The sequence below is a fragment of the Cuculus canorus genome, chromosome 7 (assembly GCF_017976375.1).
Source record: "Cuculus canorus isolate bCucCan1 chromosome 7, bCucCan1.pri, whole genome shotgun sequence".
Classification (NCBI taxonomy): Eukaryota; Metazoa; Chordata; class Aves; order Cuculiformes; family Cuculidae; genus Cuculus; species Cuculus canorus.
The window spans coordinates 38,079,810-38,093,919 of record NC_071407.1 but is presented as its reverse complement, the minus strand read 5'-3'; the positions used below and the strand labels follow the sequence as shown (position 1 = coordinate 38,093,919).

At 45.6% G+C, this 14,110-nt stretch overlaps 1 protein-coding gene across 11 annotated transcripts in view; it reads left to right on the top strand.

Annotated features, from left to right (window-relative positions):
• PCDH15 (protocadherin related 15) overlaps positions 1–14,110 on the top strand; it is an 855,028-nt gene that overhangs the window by 405,491 nt on the left and 435,427 nt on the right. The window contains exon 1 of one of the 11 annotated variants that reach the window (XM_054071958.1): positions 5,071–5,090. The exons of 9 other annotated variants lie outside the window; for them this stretch is intronic. The gene's annotated coding sequence lies outside the window, so the exon portion shown is untranslated. Of the gene's footprint in view, positions 1–5,070; positions 5,091–14,110 lie in introns of those variants that run through there. One more of the 11 variants, XM_054071962.1, reaches the window with a different exon arrangement.

Sequence of the window (14,110 nt, the reverse complement as noted above, 5' to 3'; positions counted from 1 at the left end):
CTTGGTGACAAAGATACTGGAAAAGACAGGAGCAGAATCAGTTAAGATGTTTGTAACATGCCTCTGTGAAAATTGTGCTTAGGTTTTTTTACCACTTAGTACTTCAAATCTCTTCACAGGGAAGAAGGATGGTCTTTCTTGAGTGCACGGTGGCACCTTATAGCAGGCCTGCTAGGATTACCGTAGTGAAGGGGCAGTCAGCATTTTATTATACGCTCCTGTTTGCAGAGAATTATAGCACAGCCAAATCTTTTACCCCAGGTTCAAATTAACTAAATTGAAAATACAAGAACTAAGCCAGAAGCAATTCTTAATTCTCCTCCCTCCCTGATATCAGTTTGATCATAGTTACTGAGTTGCCATCTGTGTTTTCTACCCCCTAGGGCATCAAACTTTGTGCTTTTTAGAAAGATTGTAAAAATGTTGTCATAGATAAAATTATTTTGTGTTTTGTCTAGAATGAGTCCAACAGCTTCCTTGTGCTGCTTATGTCGCTCGTTCTGCTGCAAAACATACATGTGTACAGTGGGAAGCTGCAAGTAGTTCTGTTTGCCTCACCTAAACTACGTAAAAGCTTAGAATCATGAATATTTTTAGCTGTTTTGTACAGTTATGGTCTTGCTTTTAACTGGAAATGCATATGTTGGTTACTATAAGATTTGATCCAACATTTGTTTCCTAAGTAGTAGCTACTGTTTCTCAACTACAGACTCATAGAACATCTGAAGTTGGAAGGGGCTCATAGGTATCGTCGAGTCCAGCTCCCTGTTCCTCACAGGACTCCGCAATGACAAAAGTTGCCGCCTGCTTTTCTGCATATGTGACTTACTTGGAGGCAAGGCTAGGAATGACAGGAAATTCGTGTTGGAGAAGGCCTGGGGAGGGCTGTGGTCCACGCTCCTGTGCAGAGCAGGGCCAGCTCTGGGGTCAGACCGGGCTCTGCAGGACTTTATCCCGTTGGGTCCTGAAAGCCTGTGAGGATGGAGACTCACTGGCAACCTGCTGCACTGCTTGTCTCTGCTCACGGGGAAAAGTTATTCCTGATGCGCAGTCTAAACCTCTCTCGTTTCAGCGTATGCCTCTTCGTTCCTTTCCTGCCACATCTGAGCCCCATCATTCAGCCGTTGTTTTAGTTTACCTATTTAGTTTACCTATTTTTTGATTGTTCACTCATTCAGACTGTGCCATCCTCACTTAGAAACACAAATGTTGTGGAAGACAGGGCTGAAAGTCTTTAGAAGGTCAAAGGAAATGACGGCTGCTGTCCCCTCACCCACTTTTTATCACTATTATATCTGTCACTTTGTCACAGTCGGGTTGGTCAGGCATGGCTTAGCTTTGGTAAATCCAGGCTGACCCATCCCAGTCACCTTCTCCTTCACATGCCCAGAAATGTGTTTTGGGAGGACGAGCTCCATAATTTCCAATGATCTTCATGTCACATAAGGTGTTTTAAATAGCTGGAAGATGGAAAGTAACTTTCTACAAGTATATGTTTCACAAGGCTGGACTGAAGAACCTGTTGTATCCACGGAGCGTGAGCAGAATCAGAGCCGCGCCAACAGTCTGGCAGTGGGTCAGAAGCTCCGACAGTGGTGGGTTGACCTTGCATTCCTAGGACAGGTACACCAGCCTGCCGAGAAGGTGGGGATAACAGCAAATGAGGTTCTAATGGGATGTTAGGTCCTGCTTTTTAAAAAAGCAGAATTTATTTCCCAGACATCTTATCCCTGAGTACAGAAAAATACACCTCGGAGTCTGGCAGTATTGTGTTTTTATCTTCTCTGTGCTGCACTATTACTGTGTAAATACATTTCGACAAGAGGTTGGCGGGCTCATGATTGATTGCAGGGAAAATCCTCTGCGAAATGATGATCCTGGCTATGTTTTGAACATATTCATTGTTGAGATACAGGATCCTCACAGAGGGTAAAGACATTAACGAGCACCTTTCAAGTCAATCATTGTTAGTTTTGTTATATTTTTACACTTCCAAAACCACTTCCTATGTGAAGGATTCACATATTGGAGACCAAAAGGTGAATTAGTTCCTTTTGATAACACTCTGAGCAAATTTGAAACCAACAATAGTAACATTCTTGTAGCATTTAAAAAATTTAATATACATGTCTGTGCTGAAGTAAGAAGTCTCTCCTCTCACTCTGCGGCAGTTTCTCTTGGATAGTCCTTTCTGCCCACAGGAATTCTTTTGTTGTTGAGGAAGCAAAATTCAGGCTTAAATACCCTGTACTGCTGATGTAATGGGAGCTGGTTTGGGTGAGATCGTGTCAGAACTGAATGCTGGTACGGAAGTATCTGTTTGTGGCTTATTCCATCAACAGGTGACTCTCACAAGGGAGCTAAAGCTTGCTAATTGATAGTAGAGCAAAATAAATGCACACCTACACTGGGAAAGAGTAATTACCCTGCTCTATATATATATATAATTTTTTTATTTAGTTTTTTTAAAGCTTTCATTTTTCAGGTATCAATAATATCCTTGATCTCATGGAAGAAAGAAAATGCTCACTCTGATTAGTCTCAATTATAGTTTCGCAAGTTTCTTTTGAAACAAATTAAGATTTGAAGTTCTGTGGGTAAGTAGGGCTTGTGTATGAGAACCAGTAGCATCAGACAGTTTGACAATAATTCTACGTATTTTTTAAAAAAAGAGCCAGTGAGCAATTTTAGTCCTAGCATAGATTTTCAGGTAACTGATGTGCTATGGTATTATTTCATAGAGGTTGCTTCACCATATAAATCTTCAGTTCTGAGTTCCTATTTAGTTTCCGCCTGCACCCTGACCAAAAAAACACTCTTCTTTTTTTTGAAAGAATGCAATTTTTTAAATTTTTTGTTTGTAATAATGACAGCAATGCAGTAAGAATTAGGCCTGGAACCTCTGGAGTTGTTTTGCTTTGGCTCCAAAAGCCTTTTAGACGATAACAACCAGGTTTTATTTCCAGACCAGTCACACTTAACTGGTGCCCATCCCTTGGTAAAAAGGTCCAAAACACAGTTGTGGCATTTGCTCCATTCCATGGCCAGTTCTGCCAGTACAGTTTTGCCATAGGTGTTAGAGGAAAGCTAAGCCCAGATTCAGACAGGCTTATTGCTGAGAGGGTCTATGGTTGATCCTCGATGTGAAATCCCACCTGGTCTTCTTAATCATTCAGCTTTCAATGAACTTCATTAGGCGCCTGTGCGGTCTCATGGTTTGTATTGTGAGCTGTGCAGGTTTTTTTTGCAAAAGGGAGTGTTGGTGAATGCTGATTATAAGTAATGAAGAGGCCAAGTGCAAGGTCATACACTTGGGTCGGGGCAATCCCCGGTTTCATTACATGAAGATGTGATTGAGAGCAGCCCTGCGGAGAAGGACTTGGGGTGCTGGTGGATGAGAAGCTCGACATGAGCCGGCAATGTGCGCTCACAGCCCAGAGGCCAACCGTGTCCTGGGCTGCATCCACAGCAGCGCGGCCAGCAGGGAGGGAGGGGATTCTGCCCCTCTGCTCCTCTCTTGTGAGACCTCATCTGGAAAATTGTGTCCAGATCTGGAATTCTCATTGTAAGAAGGATATAGAGCTGTTGGAACGGGTCCAGAGGAGGCTACAAAGATGATCGGAGGGCTGGAGCACGTCCCATATGAGGACAGGCAGAGAGAGTTGGGGTTGTTCCGCCTGGAGAAGAGAAGGCTCCCAGGAGACCTTAGAGCGACCTTCCAGTACCTGAATGGGCTCCAAGGAAGCTGGAGAGGGGCTGTTCACAAAGGCTTGTGGTGATAGGACTGGGAGCAACGAGGATGAACTGGAGAGGGACAGATTTATACTGGACATGAGTAAGAATTTCTTCACCGTGAGGGTGGTGAGGCCCTGGCCCAGGTTGCCCAGGGAAGCTGTGGCTGCCCCATCCCTGGAGGTGTTCCAGGCCAGGTTGGATGGGCCTTGGGCACCTGATCCAGTGGGAGGTGTCCCTGCCCATGGCAGGGGGTGAGACTGGATGGGCTTTAAGGTCCCTTCCAACCCAAACTATTCTATATTTCTAAGATAAATAAAAGACTGAAGTATCTTTTCAAAACACTCTCCTGTCTTGGGTTTGGGCCAGTTGCACTGGTCGCCTTCGTGCCGGGTGCCAAAGTCGTGCCGGGCTCTTCCAGCCGCGGGGCTGCTGCACCCCCGCCATGGGGAAAGAACTGATAGGGAGCTGCGGGAAGGGCTGATGGGGTGCAGAGCAGGAAAGCATCCTGCATCCTGCATCCCGCACCCCGTACCCTGCACCCCGCACCCTGCATCCCGCACCCTGCATCCCGTATCCTGCACCCCGCATGCTGCATCCCACATCCTGCACCCTGCATCCCGCACCCCACACCCTGTATCGTGCACTCCGCACCCTGCGCCCCGCACCACCATTGCCTGCCCGCCCGGAGGCTGCTACCAGCGTCCCGTCTGCGGGGAGAGGGGGCAGAGCCCGGGCGGGGCGGGCAGAGTCGGTGCTGGCTGCGGGGAGAGGGGGCAGAGCCGGTTCCGATTGCGGGCAGGGGAGGTGGAGCCCGTCCTGGTTGCGGGCACAGAGCGAGCAGAGCCCGTCCCGGCTGCGGGGAGAGGAGCAGAGCCCGGGCAGAGTGCGGCAGAGCCCGTCCCGGCTGCGGGCGCGGGAGGTGGAGCCGGTCCCAGGTGCGGAGAGAGGCGGCAGAGCCCGGGCACGGGGGGGGCAGAGCCGCTTCCGACTGCGGGGAAAGGGGGCAGAGCCGGTCCGGGTTGGGGACACGGGGGGGGGAGGCAGAGCCGGTCCGGTTTGGGGGCACGGGGAGGGCAGAGCCGGTCCGGTTTGGGGACACGGGGGCAGATCCGGTCCGGTTTGGGGGCACGGGGGAGGGCAGAGCCGGTCCGGTTTGTGGACACGGGGGAGGCAGAGCCGGTCCGGTTTGTGGACACGGGGGAGGCAGAGCCGGTCCGGGTCCGCAGCGGCCCTGCCGGGGTGCCCGCGGTCCCGGCGGTGGGAGGCGCCGTTTCGCAGAGCCCCGAGCGGCGCTCCGGGAGCGACCCCGCCGGGGTCCCCGGTCCGGGCTGGTTCCTTCCCTCGCACCGGCCCAGGTAACCCCCCGGGCTAACGCTTTGTTAATGTGTTTAGAGGAATCTTATCAGCGGGATCTGCCGGTTCCGAGCGGGGCTGTGATGGGGGGCTGCGAGGGGGGGCTGTGAGGGGGGGCTGTGGGGAGGCTGGGATGGGGGCTGTGAGGGGGGGCTGTGAGGAGGCTGGGATGGGGGCTGTGAGGGGGGGCTGTGAGGGGGGCTGTGAGGGGGGGCCGGGGGGGGGGCTGTGAGGGGGGCTGTGAGGGGGGGCTGTGGGGAGGCTGGGGGGGGGGGGCTGTGATGGGGGCTGGGGGGGGGGGGGCTGTGAGGGGGGCTGTGAGGCTGTGAGGGGGGTTGTGAGGGGGGCTGGGGGGCTGTGAGGGGGGGCCGGGGGGGGGGGCTGTGTCCCGGTGCTGCTGCAGCGAGAGAGCGGAGCAGTCGCTTGTCCGGTATTTGGTCTGGAAATTAACGTTCCTTTCCAAGTACCGCTTCTACCTCTGCTCTCTTCTCCAGAGAGGAGCGCTGCTCACAGCCTGACACGCTCAGCAGCGCTTTTTGGCTCATTTTTGCGGGTTCTCTGGGCTGGTAAGCCTGCGGGCTCGTGCCTGCCTCATTTGTTGCCAAACCTCTGAACTCGGTGCGGTAGTGGCTGTTCTGTTTCCCCTCTGTGTACCTTCTCTCTCCTTCATCCTCTTTTTCTCATACCGCGGTTCATTTATTTAAAAGTCAACTTTTTCAGGTCTTACCCTGACCACCCTTCATATTTAACTCTTCTTACTGCATAGCAGTCTTTTTTTCTCGTGGATTCCTTGTGTGTCACTTTAGCTCTTGGCACTATTTTAGTAATTACTGTTCTTGATTGTCAGTATTTTCCTTGCTCGGTGTTCCTAGCAAGCTAAAGGCTTCCTGTAGGGGAAAAAAAAATGATAAATTTTATTGATTATTGCATTCTGTTAAATATAGAGAATGATACATGAGGTTTTTTTTTTGTTCTGTAGATATCATTTGAAGAAATAAGGGATGCGTGTGAGTTTGTATATTCATGGCTAAGAAGGAGAGCTGTACTTATTTGAAGTGCTTTATTGTTACGAGAGGGTAACAGGTTCCCCGGCAAGCTTAGCTTTGGGTCCGCCTTGCATTGGTTCTCCAGGACAGCTGGTCAGGGAGCTGGTAGGCTCATTGTACTGGAGGTCTAGTAACTAATTAATGATATTAATGCTAGTGTGTCGTGTCCTTTTACAGGAGTCAGTCTTGCTTTAGAGATTTTCAGACTTGGTGTATGAATTCTCAGATACACTTGTCTGAGCGTAAGTATTGCTTTTGGTGTTCTTTTCCTGGGGAGGCACAAGAGTGCCCAGCAAGAGGTTATTTGATGCATTTTATCGATCACTGTTAGCACTAGGGTTTCAGGAACATAATCCTCATGGCTTTGCAGTTACAACCCTGTGAAATAAGAGTGCAATTCAATGAGAGGACTGCTCCGCTTAATGATGAAGTTGTCCCTCTCAGCTGCTGTACTGAGCTACCGAAGCAAGGAAGTTAGCCCCAGCTGCTGTGCTTCCCACCTTACCCTCGGAGAGCGAATATGCAGACGGTAAAGAAGTTTGGGGCTTGATATTGTCTTTATGGTTTTATACTTGTGCTAAATCACTGGTTGGAATAATTGTATTGTCACCTTGTGTCATATTTGCTCAGGTGTAATAGCTTAGCCAGAAAGGCAGTCGCCTGTAAAATTGTGGTGCAAAGTTTTTATGTTCTTTGTAAAGGTAGGGAGGGTTGTTAAAGGCTTTTTTTTTTTTTTTTTTTTCCCCATAACACTTTCTTTTTTGTTTTGCTTTTTTTCCCTTTCTTTCTTTCTTTTTTCGTAGGAGCTTACTGAGTTAAGGGTGTCTGGGATTCTCTGATGATAACATCTTTGTGGGGTGCAGTAGATGGGTGTTTATGCTGAAAAAACACTTGCTCACAAACACTTTCAAATAACAACATGGACAAAATTTTAGCTTTTAAGCTTAAAAATAAAATTACCTGGCTATGCTGGATTCTGGCCTTTACTTGCTGTGCAGCTAAATTGTAAGGGCTAAAGATATAAAATGAGAATTGATATCTTGTGTGCTGCAGGCTTTGGTTTGAGACCTACAGTTTTAAACTTTGTTTCCACTTTTTAAATTGTGTGTGTATGTGTTAATATTTTTTTGTCTATGAATTCCATTATCCATGAGCACTGTCTTTAAAACAGAGAAAAGAAAACAAATTTTTATGAAGAGTCAACTTGTGAAGGGTGTTTGTATAGTTTAATACTGTTATTGAACTTTCAGGGCTGAGGTGTGGTATCACTGGCCTTTGTAGCCGGTTTTAGCACCACTGGCTTGAAGTTCGTAATTCTAAATACGTATTAGGAGCTTCAGGTTGGAAACGCCTGCCTGCATCTCCAGCTGAGGTTCCTGCTGCTGCAGCCTCCATTCTGTACCGTCGCTGGCGTAGCTATTGAGCCCACCTGAAAGCAGGAGCATGGCTGGGTTGTTTTCTTCATCTGTTACTGATGCTTCCTTGGAAATCTGAGGCTCCCGGCATTCAGATGCTTCTCCTAATTTCCAGAGTCAATGCAGTCCTTTCCCCCCCCCCCCCCCCCCCCCCCCGTGTCTTTGCTGTCTTTTTTACATTCCTCTTTTATCTGACATCTGTCTTTTAACATGGTGATCAAAATAGTTCATTTTTACGTGTTACTAGTGTTTTCTTAAGTGATAGCACTGCTTTCTTGTTCCTATGGGAAATATATCTATTCTGGATCCAAGGATCACATCTCTGTTTTTGCACCTGGATCACATTCATGGTTTCTAACTATGCCGTAATTAACTGAAACGCCTGGTCCTCTGCCTTTGCAGTTTTGCCTGGGAGTGCACAGCATACCAAGAGATTTCTTGTGCTCCCCAAGTACATGACTTTGAGTTGTGCCTTGTTGAATTTTGTCCTGCTGCTGTTCAGTTTTTCAGAGCAGCTGTTTTTTTGTGTGTAATATATATCTCCTCTTTTGTATCTGTATCAGCATTGTATTCCGTGTTATCAACCTGTTCCTGATACTAGCGACAGAGTTACTGGTTGAAAAGTTTAATAAGATCCATTCCAAGTGCAATTTTTAAGACCCTCTAGTAATCTCTTAAGTTTTCAGGACTTCTGCTGTTGTCTCCCCTTGAACCAGATGCTTGCCTGCCTCTAAATTCCTCTGCTAGTTGCAGCTTAGCTAACAGTTTCCCATGTGACACTGCTGAATACCTTGCTAAAACCCAGATTAATGAGATCTACAGCATTTGGAGAATGTTATCTGATGAAGTAATCTCTTAGGTTAGTCTGTCACAAGCTACATTCTCTTAAACCCATAATAAATTTGGTCAAATTTTCCAGTGTTTTCATGTCTTTAGAAGGGAATTTGAAGCGAAGCGTACTTGGTCTCTGTGCCACAAGTAAGTTCTATAGACTTGTAGAAAATTATTCTCTTTTGCTTTAACCATGAATAATTTATCTCTACACTTTAATTGTATGCAGTATCCTAGTTAAAAGGAATGTCTTAGTAATGTTCAATTTTGTGAGCAGTTTATTTCAGAACTGTGGGTTTGGCTGTTTAATGGCCCCTAATGGCCCCTTCAAGTTTTTATTTCACTTTATGATGATTTCCTCTTTTTGTACCCTTGTGTATCTTTTATTTTTTCTCCACCGTTCACCCACTTCCTTTCATATCATAGTAAACATAGCGCCCTTATTAAAAATAAGGTCAAAAATCCCCTTTAGTCTTGGATTATTCTTCCCCAAACACCCCTCTGGCTGCAGGGGAACCCAAGCTGGTTTTTTTCCCCCGATCCTTGCCTACTTAGAGCAGCCAGCAATCTTTATGCAGCTATGAAAACCAGGAAAATACTGTGTTTTGACTTTTAAGATCTTTCCGAGGTTCTGTCATACCAATTTGCACTATATTTTCTTTTCTTGACCTCTTTATTGTGTCTGTTTTTAAGCTTTTTAGAAATCCATATGTTTTCATTAAAAGCCTTCTTATGTTACAGGTAGTTAACAGCCAGATATGTGTTCATTCAGAATAAAATGGTGAGTCTTTCTTCTGGAAGGGCTTTCTCTCCCTCTTCCTTCCTTGGAATACTGAAGGGTTTGAGATCTGGGATTTGAGGATTTCTAGGTCTCCTTCATATTCAGATGGCTGAGCTCCTCAATGCAGTTGATTTTTCTTGTTAGTTCCCATAATTTCTTCTTTTCAAAACAAGTGCTGATAACCCTTAATTACAAATGTTTGCTTTTGTCGTTCCGTTATGTTTAATCAGCTTATTACCATTCAAATCCAGTTTATTTTCACTGAGTGAACTCTCTCAAAATAGAGTATGAATTAACCTTATTTCTTATAGATAAAGAGGTTGTCCAGTGAATCAATCCCATATGAGAGTATACAAATCACACTGCTATTATTATTTGCTCTTTGTATCTGGAAAATTAAATTCTCCAACAGTGGCCCGGTTTCTATACAGTTCTTACTTCTGTTAAGAAGACTGTACAATCTATGTGTTGCTCCAAGGTTTATGGCATTGTTGCAGTCAAATGCAATTTGACTGGATCAGCTCTTCCCAGAGTGGTTTTGATCAAAACCAATATTGAAGTTTAACATATGGTGCTCTTCTGGCTTTATATCTCTGTCTCAAATAGAAAATCCTTTGGAGAGCATCTTCTCCTCTGCTCGTGTCTGGAGCAATAATAAGATCAAGTTAGCCGGTTGCACTGCTGTTTTGTTACCCAGGTTCCTCACATTTATATGCAAACAGTTATTTTCTACCAGCAGCTCTTTGCACCCCGAGAGAACCAACCACAGTTAGTGGAAGGGCATTTTGTTATGATAAGCAGAATAATTAGTGCAGTTATTTCATCAGGAGACTACAATGGATGTGGAAGTCGTTAGCTTTGTCCTGACGGACCAGTAGCATTCCTCATAAGGTATTCCTGGTTTCGCTTCTGGAGAAGATAATTAAGATTTTGTTTTCTCCAGTACAGGGTGATCACAAACTGAATATGCATTGTTTTACAGTTGGGAGGAAATGATTCCAGAAAGCTGGCAGACATGGTCAAGCGTGAAGCTTGTCCTTTGCAGTAGTTCTGAACCTGATCTGAAGTCCATTGAAGACAGTTTTCTAAGGCTCACATCCCAGCTTTAGTGCTTCCAGGTGGCATGGAAGCCACACTGCAATTACATCCACACTGCAATTGCGCTTGTATCTAATTGAGTGCATACTTTCTCTCTATGCAGACACATATGTATTGTGTGTATCTATATAGAATTATAGAATCCCTGGGTTGGAAGAGACCTTTGAGATCAGTAAAGTGGACTGTACCTGTCCACTACTAAATCATATCCGTAAGCACTTTGTCGCCCTGTCTTTTAAACACCTCCAGGTCTGGAGACTCAATCACCTCCCTGGGCAGCTGTTCCAGTGCTTGATAACACTTTTGGTGAAGGAATTTTTCCTTATGTCCAATTTGAACCTCCCGTTGTGCAGCTTGAGACCGTTCCTTCTCGTCCTATCACTTGGGCGAAGAGACCAACACCCACCTCATTACAATCTCCTTTCAGGGAGTGGTAGACAGTGGTAAGGTCTGCAGTAACTACTGTTCGGTGTTCAGGGTGTGTTTCAGCTGTCCGCATGTCTTTGCTCCAGTCCTTGTTTTTGTGGTGCTCTGATTGTCTTAAGGTAAGCTCCACTTGCAGGGCTAAATTAGGGGAATTGCCAGCGAGTTGATGCACAGATACATAGTAACTGTGTTGGTTTGATGCAGAAGTGTCTGCAAGGTTTCAGCGCAGAAATCCAGTCTAAAAACTAAGCTTTTAAAGAAGAAAACCTGCAATACAGAGGAATCTGTAAGCTCTGTTACAGCATGGAATGTCTGTAGAGGTTTTATAGTGCTTTTTAATATCACACACTTCTTGTAAAGTGAAATTCTGCTACGACGTTTTCTACTCAAATTGTTCAGCCTTCTGAATATAACTAGTGCTTGGCCTTTCGTAAAATCACTTGGTTGGAAAAGACCTTTGAGATCGAGTCCAACCGTACCTGTCCACTGCTAAATGTGTCTCTGAGCATCTCATCCACCTGTCTTTTTAAATAGCTCCAGGGATGGTGGCTCCACCACCTCCCTGGGCAGTTGTTCCAGTGCCCGATAACCCTTTTGGTGAAGAATTTTTCTTGATGTCTAATTTGAACCTCCCCGGGCATAACTTGAGGCTGTTTCCTCTCATCCTGTCGCTACGTTGAAGCTGTGTAAGTTGAATCTGTTTTCTATGTGACATTTGAGATGCTACAACATGCTTTGCATTTCCAAAAAATTAGTTTTCCTTCCCAGCATACCAGCACACATTAGATGATAAATTAGATGAATGTTCTTATTGTTTTTAAGCACATACACTGTCTTAGTTTAAATAAGTGAGGAAGGAGTAGAGCGGGATTGTGGCAAGCAAATCATACATGAGGATTTGGAAACGTAATTTCTGATGATTTGCTGGAACAAAAATGGTTTGTTACAGTTTGCTTCTGTGTTGTACTGAGGCCAGGAACTTCTAGGTTGCAGAAGAATTGAGGTCCTCAAGTGGCAGCTCCTGATCTAGCCACGGTCTGTAGGTTCTGCGCACTCACTGAATCGCAGCTATGGGATTTCTCTCCTCTAGTAGAAGAGCTTGGCAGAGGGGAGTGTTTAGGGAAGAGGATGTATTGTTTTGATTACTCTTTCTAGTGTCGTTGCGAAGTGCTCACGTATTTTATGGGCTGTGAAAGTTCGTGCTGGACCTGCTACGTTGCTGGTCCTGGGAAGGCGGGCTTTGATTACAAGTTAGCAGACGGTAAAAATTTGAGAAGTCACTGTACTCCCACTTGGATGAGTACAGTCATAATCACAGCTCTTATAGACCAGGGAAGTGCCAAATAAAACAGCTGCTGTTTGACACAACAGGTCAGAAGCTGATGATACAGAGCTGTTCTTAGTCCATAAATTTACGTCCTTGGTTCATAAATGACACTTCATTTTAATTTGGTGATGTAGTTTCACACTGTATCCTTCCTTTAACAGTTTTGTAACAGTTTCCAACACCCTCCATGCTTTGGAGACTTTTATTTTAGAAGTTCCCTCTTCAACCTATGGAGCATTTGCTTTAGAAATACTGTGTATTGAGTCTAACTCTTTCTTCACTACCGCTTCTGTATCTCGAGTTCAGTTTTCCGCATGCTTTGGTGCATCCTGATCAGGGAGGGTAGTGCTGACCTTTGAAATCCCTATTAACCAGATAAACTTGCTACACTGTGCTGGCCCAGCTTGTTTGCAGATCTGTTAAAAAGAAAAACCCTGTTTGGGGCTGTTTTTGCTGAGTAGACAGCATGTTGGAGAGCTTATCCTTCCTGGTCTACAGGCCCAAACCCCAGTGAGTTACAGTATACCTGACCTACTTCTGAACTCATAAACCTCACGGGAAATAAGCTAAATAATTTCCCCTCTCTGTTTCCATACTTGTAAATCAAATATATAGTGAGGTGGCCTCTGGGTGGTTGGTTGTGGTGGAGGTGACTGCTCCTAAGGTGGGCCTGGACTATAGCCACTAGACATCTTGTGAGGTGCTGAATAGGTTCACCCTTACGGCACAGCTCTGCTTGAGTGTAGAAGATCAGTCTGTCCTGAGCAGAACATAAGAGCTGCTACTTGCACAAATAAGCGTTGTGAGGCCTCGAGAGGTGAAGTGCTTTGTATAACATGTTTCACGGCAAACTAACAGGTGAGAGAGGGTGAGAAAGATAAGTGCAGATGAAGTGATGTGGATTCTTGCCATGACGAGCCTCTCTTTTTCAGAACTAGCAGAGTTTGTGCTAGCTTGATACGAAGTGCCCATCTGTGCCTGCTGGAAGCCAGATGCCAATGCCCTAGTCTGCTCCTGCTGGAGCCTTACAGCCTTGTTTTATTGGTACTTGTGACCTTTTAGTCCCATGCAGTACCCAGTTTGTCTTCTAAATAGCTAAGGGGGGGCTCGGCGTTGCTTCTGCAAGTGATTCTTCATGCTGCATATACTGTTTGAAATGCAGCCAGAAGTCTAGTATACTTGTTTGTCCCAAGTGTACCTGTAAACTTGTAGAGAAGTACTTCTCTCTTATCCCTGACTCCTGTTCTTTGTTCTAGATGGTTCTGACTTACTTGAAAGTTGAACAGAGCATAGGCAATGCTTTCCTTAAAGGTAGGGAGCAGGATGAGAAATTATGGTCCTGTAACTTAATATTCAATAGCTTAGAATCTCCTAAATTTCCCAGCATCAGCTGGAAAGTGGAGGCCACATTGCAGTGTATGAGCTGTGGTAGACCGTAGTTATTACTCTACTTGTTTCAGTTGATGAGTTGCACACTGACATAGCTCGAGGCTGCTGCTACTGCTTACAGAGCTCTCCAGAGGAAGAGTGATTGATTGATTGATCCAAGGCCTAGCACTGTTTTGGCCTTGGATCAATATCAAAGACCTGAGAATGCAACACAAACCATCCTATGGGTGAACTTGTTGCTTATCTTTTGGTACAACTTCTTTCTTTATTCCCTACTCACATTGACTTAGCTTCCATGTAGTCTGCCTTGGAGATGTCTCTGTTCAGATAGCTTTAACTGCAGTTAAAAGCTGTTTTGCCCTCTCTGTACTAAAGTTAGAGGCCATCAAAAGGATTGCCTTGTACTGCAAGAGGATCTGCGTCAGCTGGGGCAATTTCCAGGCACTGCACGTGTCTAAATGATGTATGAGGCAGTAACGAGGCTGCAGAGGTGAGTGCTTGCTTATTCTCAGGTGAATCTTTCTAGTTCCAGTCCCTGTTGCTCTTTCCTCTCTGCTAGTCTGAAACTAGGAGAAAGCACTCTCATTCCCTTTTTCCCCCCGTGCTTTCTTGGAAAGCTTATGAAGAGGGCTGCCCCTCATCAAATCCACACCAGCACCATCTTTGCTGTGAGGGTGTGTATCAGCAGTGTCTGCTGGTACTCCTTATA